A 10,461-nucleotide genomic window follows, 5' to 3' on the forward strand; every position below is an offset into this window, starting at 1 on the left:
CTGATTCAAAAAGAGAGAACTATTAGGAGTCCCTGGCTTGGAAAGAAATGAAGGCAGAGGAGTGAGATTTAGGTCAGCAAGATGACAGGAGGACCCAGTACTCCTCCCAGTACAAAAACACAGATTTAACAAGCACTGATGGATGTAAAGGCCTTTATGAGAGTTCCAGAATTTGGATGAGAGATTACAGGACTCTAGTGGTACATAAAACAAAAGACAAATTGGAAAGGATAGAAGAAAAGTTTCATTTATCCACATCCCCTCTACCCTAGCCTGGTACTTTTCTGCCCCAGGAGAGCTTCCGTCAGCCCCTGAGTTCTCTCATGGGGGAAAGAAAGGGCAAGCCTGCCCCCAGATCTGTGTGTGTGTGTGTGTGTGTGTGTGTGCGCACGCGCGTGCACGTGTGTGTGTGCATGTGTATGTGTGTATACACATGTATGTATTCAAACAAGCATTGTCAGTTCTCACTATCCTCAGTAGCTGTGTTCTATAAAGTCACCTTGAACACTGAATTAGGAAATTTGGTGCCTTTGCTCTTAGGGGAAATACACAACATTTTTGTCAATCAATCAATACATACATTTTTTAATGTGTGTTTTTCTGTGAGAGACACTTCCTTTGAATCATAAGTTAAGAACATAGTTCTTACAGGTTGGTCATGGCTCTTATGATTAATCGTGCAGACTTTAAATGATCGAAAGCCAGGAGCTTTGGAGGCCACTTGTGTTTCATTCACCAACATCTGTGTACAACAGAGAGTCTCACTGGTATTGAAAACCCGATTTCTACATAATCCTTTTCCTGTACACTTAATAGGCACTTTAAAATCTCTTCTGCAGCCTCCTAATTAGCAAAATCTGCCTTGACTCTAAGTTTAATATTGTATATCCCTCGTTGCTTTTTGAAATGTACTAGCAAACTCAGTGCTATCCAACAAGAGCTTGATTTTTTTTTTCTCTGACCCCAGGTGATGTAACTGTAACCATCTTTGACCTCACCACAATGCTGTCTATTGCACTTTTTTTTTTATTAATTGTCATCTCTTGACTCCACAAATTTATCCTCTTTTTCATCTTTTCCATATTTATATCACACGCTACATATGTTACTTTAGTACTCTCCAGAGTGGCTTCATATAGAGATGAATTTCATCTTCCTTTGTCTGGGTGTATCTTATTTTTGATTCATTAACTTTGAATCATAAGCAACACTGATATAACTCACACCTGAATGAAGTTTATCCAAAATGGTTATTTTTTCCATAAAGTACAGTACAACCATCTTGCACTTAGGAACACTAGAAAAGTATTATTTAACTGCAATACTTTCCATGAATAAATAATAAGATAGTTATTTACTGTGTTGCACTTCAACACTATCCTGGAGGGCCATGTTAAACAGTGGAATCAACAAAGAGCAGAAAAATAAGAAAAACCTGGCCTTAAATCAAATGTAAAAACACTCCTTTATAGCTGAAATGGGAAGTCAGAATCTCACTTTGTTCACCCTCAGCTGAGAATGTGATCATCTGGCAACTCAAATTTTTCACATCTCTTTGCACATTGGCAAATGACAGCTGAAGTGCCATAAGGATTTATTTGGGGTTACAAATAAATTTTAAGGAGTAGGCAAACTAGTAAATATGGAATTCACATATGATGGAGCCCCACAGTGTATATATAATTTATAAATTCATACTCAAAACATAAATAAAGCATATAAATAAATGTAAAAATAATATGATAGAATTCCAACTTCTACAATTTAAATATTGGTGAGATTGACAGAAAATGATTTAAAAACTATTCAAAGCTCTCAAAGGAGGCTGGAATGCATGCAAGAGCACGATAAATCTAGATGGCTGAAAGGATTGCACGTTTAAAGCTGTCACATTTTCCCTGTAATGTTTAGATGCAACTCAACTTTCATCAAAATCCCCTTTTGATTAATTTCATATAATTAAATTTTCAGTGAAATTTATTCTGATGAATTATGAAAAAATACGGTACATGTCACAACATGAAATTTAGACTATGAGATAAAATGTTAAACTCTGGGTCGCCTGGGTGGCTCAGTGGGTTAAAGCCTATGCCTTTGGCTCAGGTCATGATCTCAGGGTCTTGGGATTGAGCCCCACATCAGGCTCTCTGCTCAGGGGGAAGCCTGCTTCCTCCTCTCTCTCTGGCTGCCTCTCTGCCTACTTGGGATCTCTGTCTGTCAAATAAATAAATAAATCTTTAAAAAAAAAGTTAAAGTCTAATATGATTTGAATATTCTAAATTATATGAATATGAAAATCATGGAATAAAATCAACCAAATATCAAAGTGACATTATGGTTGTTTGTTTTTTTTTATTTTTTATTTTAATTTAATTTAATTTATTTTAAAGATTTTATTTATCTATTTGACAGACAGAGATCACAAGTAGGCAGAGAGGCAGGCAGAGAGAAAGGGGGAAGCAGTCTCCTCTCCGAGCAGAGAGCCCGATGTGGGGCTTGATCCCAGAACCTGAGATCTTTATCTGAGCTGAAGGCAGAGGCTTTAACCCACTGAGACTCCCAGGTGCCCCTGTTTTTTTATTTATATTTTCCTTTATTACAAATAAAGGAGAGGGGTGCCTGCGTGGTTAAGTCAGTTAAGTATCTTCCTTCAGCTCAGGTCATGATCCCAGAATCCTTGGATCAAGCCCCGCATCAGGATCTCTCTTGAGTGGGGAACCTGGTTCTCCCTCTCCCTTTGCCTGCCGCTCCCCTGCTTGTGTTCTTTCTCTCTCCCTCTCTCTGTCAAATAAATAAATAAAATCTTTTAAAAAAGTAAAAATCAAGATAAAAAGGCATTGTTTAAAGTGAAGGAACTAGACACTTATCTATCCTAACTTCATACATACACTTGATGTATTTAAGAACAATCAATTCTGAGACTCCAGCAACCCCGCCAAGAGGAAGGCTCCAGAGACAGTTCAGAAAAAACTCTCTTGCCTTCCCATCACCCTTCTGGGATTCTCCTGTTACTAAAAGGTTAGCTCTAAAGACTTAGAACTTGAGTTCTGAACTCAAATTTAACCCCCAGTGGTTTCTTGACAGGAGGGGAGACCGTCCCCACTCTATGCCCATGAGAGCCTTAGAAATCAGCAGACATGTCTATAACTGAGCTCATCTAGAAACCTTAAAGGTGTTGAGAGAAGGAAAATCTTCCACAGACCATCCTCATCATCCTCCTCACAGAACACCTTGTAATGTCTGCAGTGTAAATACTGTATGTACCTAATATATTATAATTCATGTTGATCTATTGGATCAGGGTTTTCTTTTTCTATTTTATTTCTCCCCCAAAGCAGATGTGAGGTTTTTTCCCTTCCAATCCCTCCTGTTTTCCATGCTGTGTAGTCAGACAAGGAATCAAATGTTGAGAGAATTTGATTTTGCTGGAAGCTAATCCCTGGGTATGTCTTAACGATTTTATATTAGAATCAGGAAAACTATTAATGCACTGTAGTGTTTGGAGATAGTGTGGACTATAATAAATTTATAGTGATTCCACTAGTTGTCTTAAATTTATGCTGAAATTATTTACCAGAAAAATAAGAACACTCCCTTGTCTTCTCCTTTCCTTTTTTTATTCATTCATTGGAACAAATGGATATATGACAATACATGGCTTCTGCCAAGTAAGAACTTGCAATATAATAAAGGAGAAAAACATGCAGATATATGAAATACAACATGAGAAGATATAGAAGATAGGTAAGTACACATGTCAGTGGAACACTTGAGGATGGATATCCATGATGGTCCAAATTTCCTAGAAAAATTTTCTCACAGAGGCTGATATGTGAGCAGGATCTTCAATGCTAACTAGGTTACCTAGGGTCTGCATGTGTGAAGAAATGCCATGACAGACAAACAAAGAGATAGGTCTCCTTTTTTTGAATTGAGTAGGTGACCAGTTCTCTATATGCAGAGAGATATAGAGAATATATTTGAAGAGGTTAAAAAATTTGCTAATATTTTATAAGACATGGAAGGCCACATTTTCTTTGTAATTTCTTGGTTTGTATTATTTTCTGGCAAATAACATTTGTAACTGCACTATTTATTTACTTACCTTAAACTAAACATGTAATACATTAATATATAAAATATATTGGCACTGTTTAAAAATGTCAAGCTATACAGATACAGCTAAATTATACTGTCTATGCCTCTTTCCATCCGCTCCACATTTTAGATCTCTCCTCCATTGGCTATGTATCCTTTTTACATAGGTCTTATGTTTATAAAATTTGCATTATAAATGTACACATATGCACATACAGAATGCTCTTAATTTTTGCATAATTTGTCAATGTTAATGGAAAAATCAAGCTTTTGCTTCTTTTTTTTATTTGAATGTCAGTTTATAAAAATATACTTTACTTATTCTAAGCACTTCTAAAATATAAAGATTACACAGATTTGTAAGCTCATTATTACTTTACTGATGGACATTTTGAATGATTCACTATTAATTCTATCACAGGCACTTTTACAATGAGAATTACTGTATATACTTCCATATGTATTTATGAACATTATTCCCTAAAAGGCAAGTAGTGAAATTACTCTGCACAGAACTTTGTTTTTAATAAGAATAATACTATGCAATTTTCCTCTAAGAATAATTCTCTCTAATCAGTTGCGCATAAGAATCACACATTAACCCAAACCTCATTAATGCTTATCATCATCAATCTTGAAATTCTGTTGGTTAAAAATATAATACTGTATGAATTGTATCATATTCATTTAATTTTTAATTGCCTGATTTCCAGTAAGAATAAGCCTATGTGATCGAACATTTGCATTTACTTCAGTGTGAATGTTTGCACTACATAATCTGTCCATATATATATTTTTTATTTTTGAATATTTATTTGTTTGTTTTGAGAAAGAAAGTGAGACAGGAGGTGAAGGAACAAATGGAGAGGGAGAGAATCTCCAGCACACTCTCCACTGAGCATGGAGCATGACCTGGGGCTCTATCTCAGGACCCTGAGGTCATGACCTGAGGCGAAATCAAGAGTTAAATGTTCAACTAACTGAGCCACCCAGGCACACCTGTCCACATGTTTTCTGTCACTAAAATATATTTAAATTGTGTAATGGCATAGAGCAAGTAGAAGAAATGAAGGAAAACTGCATGAAAAAGATGAGCATGTTGATGAAATTACAAATATAGGTAAAAGGACATGAAATTTCATTTAGGATAAAGGAAGGAGAGTATATGAAAATGTACTAGCTCAATGTGTTACATGTGCAAAAACATAATTGTTAAGAGGGTAAGGCTGACCAACCTGTCTGGTGGCAAATGTTAATTTTGTCTCCTGAGGTTGAGAGGTTAATTTTCCCTCTGAGAGGTCATCTGTTGAAAGTGCAGGAGAGTTAATTAAGAAGAGAAAGGCTTGGATTTGGACCAGTTCCTTTATGGAATATAATAGTTGGGGACTTCTGAACAGTATTCATAATCAAATTAATGGTGATGGTTTTCTTTATTGTTAGGTACAGAACAAGTCCTCCTCTTCTTCTTATATGCACAATTTCAAATAGACTGTCATGTGCTTAGGGCAGTTTTTATCATCACAGTTAAGAATAAGGGCTTTAGGGGCACCCAGGAGGCTCAGTTGGTTAAGAGTCTGCCTTTGGCTCAGGTCATGATCCCAGGATCCTGGGATCGAGTCCCACATCAGGGTCCCTACCTAGCAGGAAGCCTGCTTCTCCCTCTGCTTTGATCTCTCCTCTGCTTGTGATCTCTCTCTCTCTCTCTCTCTCAGATAAACAAATAAAATCTTAAACAAACAAACAAAAAAAGAATGTGGTCTTTAGAATCAGTGTGTGTGGCTAGAAACAGGTCTATCATTTACCAGCTATATAAAATTATAGAAGTTACTTAAATTATTCTCATTTTAAGATAAAATTTATTTTTTTAAATTATTGACATATTATATATTATTTGTTTCAGGGGTACAGGTCTATGATTCACCAATCTTATGCAATACGTAGGACTCACTACAACACGTACCCTCCCCAATGTCCATCACCCAGGCACCCCATCCTTCCCACTCCCCCTCTACTCTAACAAACACTATAATATTTATTATTATAAATATGTATTATAAATAATATGTGGAATGTTTTCAGGAAAAGAACTGACTCACATCAAGCATTTAAAAATGTTTAACTGTTACACTATTATATAACTCCCCAATGGACTGGTTGCCCTGGATTTATCTTCTATCCCAACTCATTGCATGCCTCAGACAGAAATGTCATTACATAAATGTCCCATGGCTCCTTGACCCACCTATCCTGCTGTATTTGCATTCAAAAGAGAATATCCACCTCTAGGGATCTGGAAGGCCAAATAACCCCAGCAAGCAGAAAATCTGGGTATGAAACATGTCATCACTCTCACTTCAGATCGATGCTCAGTGTGCTATACATATTCCAATCCCAGTTTCAGTGGACACTGGCTTAAGGATTATTTTTCCTGATCACAACACCCTTTAATCTTCAACTGTCTATAATAGTGGTTAAAAAGGACTGTCTGTGGAACGGTGTCAATTGTGCTTTTATGAAGAAGAGAGGAAAAAGGTCTGTTTATTATGGGACAAGTATGGCTTTCAGAAAGTTCTACTAGTCTTAAGAAATGGAAGAAGTATCATCAGCAAATCACAACATGGGATGGGGAAGGGGTCAGCCAATGCAAGAGAAGTGTGCAGAACAAAGGAAAGGTCATGAGGGGAAGTTTGGATGAATTTTCCTGGAGAGGGAGCCAGTAGAGAGCCAGTCAGAGCAATTTGACTAACTAGATGCATATAAGGAAGTGACGGAAATTCATGTTAGTGGATATAATCACATTTGTTGTAATTCTTGCCTGTGGAGTCAAAAGTAAACACAAAGTTGTCACCATTGGAGAGTCACAAACAATGCAATGAGCTGTTCACTTCCTGACACAGTGTTATCAACCCCACTCTTGTCATCATGTTGATTGAGTTCCAGGTTGGTGTGAATAACCTCCTTCTGGTCATTCCAAAGCAAGCAACACATTCCTCCGAAATTTGGCATTCCATTCTCAATGCTACACCCAATAAACTGGCATCTTTGCATGTCCCAGACTAGGATGACTTAAATATTTTTCTAAAGGTACATTTTCTATTCAAAGCTTCCTGTCATTCCTTTTTTCTGTGTAATCTATGTCTTACTACTGTTTCTATGTCCGCCAAACCCATGACTCTTATACATTTTTTACATGATTCTACATATATGTTTACAAATTCATGTATCTTAATGAAAGAAGTTAGTTGAAGGAGATATTCATTACATACAGTGAAGTTTTGATGATTAAGCGTACAGCTATTCCACTGTGCATCTACACTTGTGTTTATCTTATTTTTTTAGGTTTTATTTAAATTCCAATTAGTTAAAATACAATGTACTATAGGTGTTGTATATAAATACTGAATCACTAAATTATACACCTGAGAGTCTTACACATTTTTTAGATTTCAGTTGTCGTTACTTTCTTCTCAGTGGATAGAAGACTTTGGATCTTCATACATTTAGCTCTGATTTTTGATACCTGCATATTTTCTCTCATTTGGCATCTGCAGATCAGCCATATTACAAATTATAACAGTGAAATAAGATCTGACAGTCAGATATGATGGTGAAATAATTTAAAAATGTTCATAGATATTGTAATGACTCCCTGACCTACTATTCACTGCATTTTGGCTGACTTAACTCATCAGAGGTTTGAAAATTTGTAAGCTATTTCTTTTACTTGGTGTAGAGAAAAATTCATGAAGAGAAAGCTAAAATTCTGACACCTGTTATGTCAGCATACAATAAAACCAATGTCCATCCATCAGCCTTCATTCTGGATCTCCATCCCCTTTTGTGTGGTCTACGTTTTGGCCCTCCTGGGAAACTGTTCTCTTCTGTTTATCATCAAGACAGACACCAGCCTCCATGAGCCAATGTACCTCTTCCTCTGCATGCTCACTCTGGCTGATCTTATTGGTGCACCACAGCTTTACTTAAACTTCTTAGTCTTTTCTGGTTTCACCATGGAGAGATTTGCTTTGAAGCCTGCCCCACTCAAGTTTTCCTGATTCACTCTTGTTCCACCATGGAATCTGGCTTCTTCCTGGCCATGGCTTTTGACCATTATGTAGCCATTTGCAACCTATTAAGACATTCAGCTATTCTGACACATGCTGTGATTGGGGGGATGGGCCTAGGTATAGTACTCCCGGGCATAACACTTCTTAGTCCTCATCCCTTTCTGTTACGTTGGCTTCCCTACTGCAGAATCCACACGCCTACTGTTCCCACACCTACTGTGAGTTCATGGCCCTCATCAAGATTGCCTGTGCTGAGACAAGAATCCATAAAGCCTACAGCCTCATTGTTGACTTCCTTACTGGGGGGTAGACTTCATACTAATCATTTGTTCTTATGTTCTCATACTTCACACTGTCTTCCACCTCCCATCCAAGGAGGCCCGACTCAAGACCTTGGGCACCTGTGGTTCCCATATCTGTGTCATCTTAGTGTCTTATACTCCAGCCTTCTTCTCTTTTCTCACCCACAGGTTTGGGCACCATGTGGCTCCCCATGTCCATTTCTATGTTCTGGCCAACATCTATCTTCTGGTCCCACCCATGATGAATCCTATTATCTATGGGGTAAGGACCAAGAAGATAAGGGACAGATTCCTTAAGTTTTTCATTTTTTCAAAGTCTTCAGTTATGTTTTTTGGGTTGATGAGTAATAAATGAACAAATATCACCTATCTTTGAATGACTTCTTCATGAGACTCCTCTTTTAATGGTCAGAGGGCATGAGTTTTTCTGTGGGAAGTAACTCATTCATAAACATATATTTTATGTTGTAGCAATAATTATGTGTTATTGAGTATGAATCTACTACAATATTAGAATGTTATTTCCTAAAATACAAAAAACAAGCAAACAAAATTTAGAATTATCTGTGGCGAAAAATAAGAGATATTTAAAATTAACATGATATATAATCACATATTTTTCGTTTACTGGTAACTGGTAAAACAGTTACTGGTAACTGGTAAACCTGATTTACCAGTTAAGACTTTCTACCAGATTTACAAATTTCCTCTCTCTCTCTTTTGTATTTTTGCCCCAGTCATCTCTTCTTGACTAAATGTCCTTCTTTCTCAAGAACATACCTCACCACTTTCTTAATGAGAGTTTTTTGATGCTAATTTCTGTGTTCTGTGTTTAATGATTTCTTTGTTTTCATGATGATACCTTTTAGCTACACAGTTCCACTCTCCAGTTATAACATTTCCTTAGTCTTTTGAAGATGTTATTCTACAGTCTTCTAGAAACTATCATTACTTTGAAGAAAACTGTTGTTGACCAAATTGTCATTAATTTGTAGGTAATTTTCTTTTCTGTCTGACTGTTGTTAGATCCTATTGAGTTCTTGGGTGTTCTATAGTTTCACAAGGGTAAATTTCACAGTTATTATGCAAGTGAGAAAAATTACATATGCTGTGATTCTGTTTAAATGAAACTCTAAGGAAGGAAAAGTAGTGTGGAGGTAGTGTTCAGACATCCATGTTTTAAGGTCCTGTAGGTGATTCTTAAATGCAGCTAAAACTGAGCTGTGGCTGTGTAAGTTGGGGAACAGAGACATTCGTTGACCACAGAGGTAGTATTTCAGTCATGCACTTCATCTTTCAAGCTAAATTGTGAAAAGAATCAACATTTGCTAAGCATTTACTAGATTCTAATATCTTTATTATTTTAATACATAAACTTCACAATATATTGTAGAATAAATTATCATAAATCCTCCCATGATAAGTAACTCAACAAACTCATATTCAATGGCTAGTTTAGAGGTGCTAGGATTAGAAGTCTGTCTAGCACTGATGCCATAATTTTCTTATACTCTCACAATGGTTCCATATACACCCAAATCACTCAATAGGACTCCTAGGAACACAGCTTCTCACAGGTGAGCTGTCATAATTGTTGCTACTGGTCATTGCATTCTTCATAACCACACTCAGTTTAGATCCATTTAGCTAGTGTTTACTTGTGGAACCGAATTCACGGGGATATAGGAATGACTGAGGTAAAGTTTGTAAACAGTTTCAGAGTCTCAGAGGTGCACAGAATCAATGTATCTGTTCTTTGCATCTGATTCCAAAAAAAGATCGAGATTGAAGAAAGACATGGAAGATGTGAGTTGAAAATATCCTCTTTCTTAGTAACGAAGTCTATTCTAGAGGACCAAGTGTGGTACAAGAGTCAGTGAACACTTTAACTAAAGCCCAGAGTTAGGCATATAGTCCTAATCAGATCATGAAGACTTACTACATGGAGGAGCACCAGAGAACACAGGACTGCCTTAGAAAGTCTCACTACCAAG

At 36.7% G+C, this 10,461-nt stretch overlaps 1 pseudogene; it reads left to right on the top strand.

The window, feature by feature from the left end:
- The first annotated feature begins 7,895 nt into the window (after window positions 1-7,895).
- LOC122913513 lies at window positions 7,896-8,822 on the top strand (annotated as a pseudogene).
- Window positions 8,823-10,461: the final 1,639 nt, after the last annotated feature.

This window comes from Neovison vison, chromosome 7 (genome assembly GCF_020171115.1).
Source record: "Neovison vison isolate M4711 chromosome 7, ASM_NN_V1, whole genome shotgun sequence".
Taxonomy (NCBI): domain Eukaryota; kingdom Metazoa; phylum Chordata; class Mammalia; order Carnivora; family Mustelidae; genus Neogale; species Neogale vison.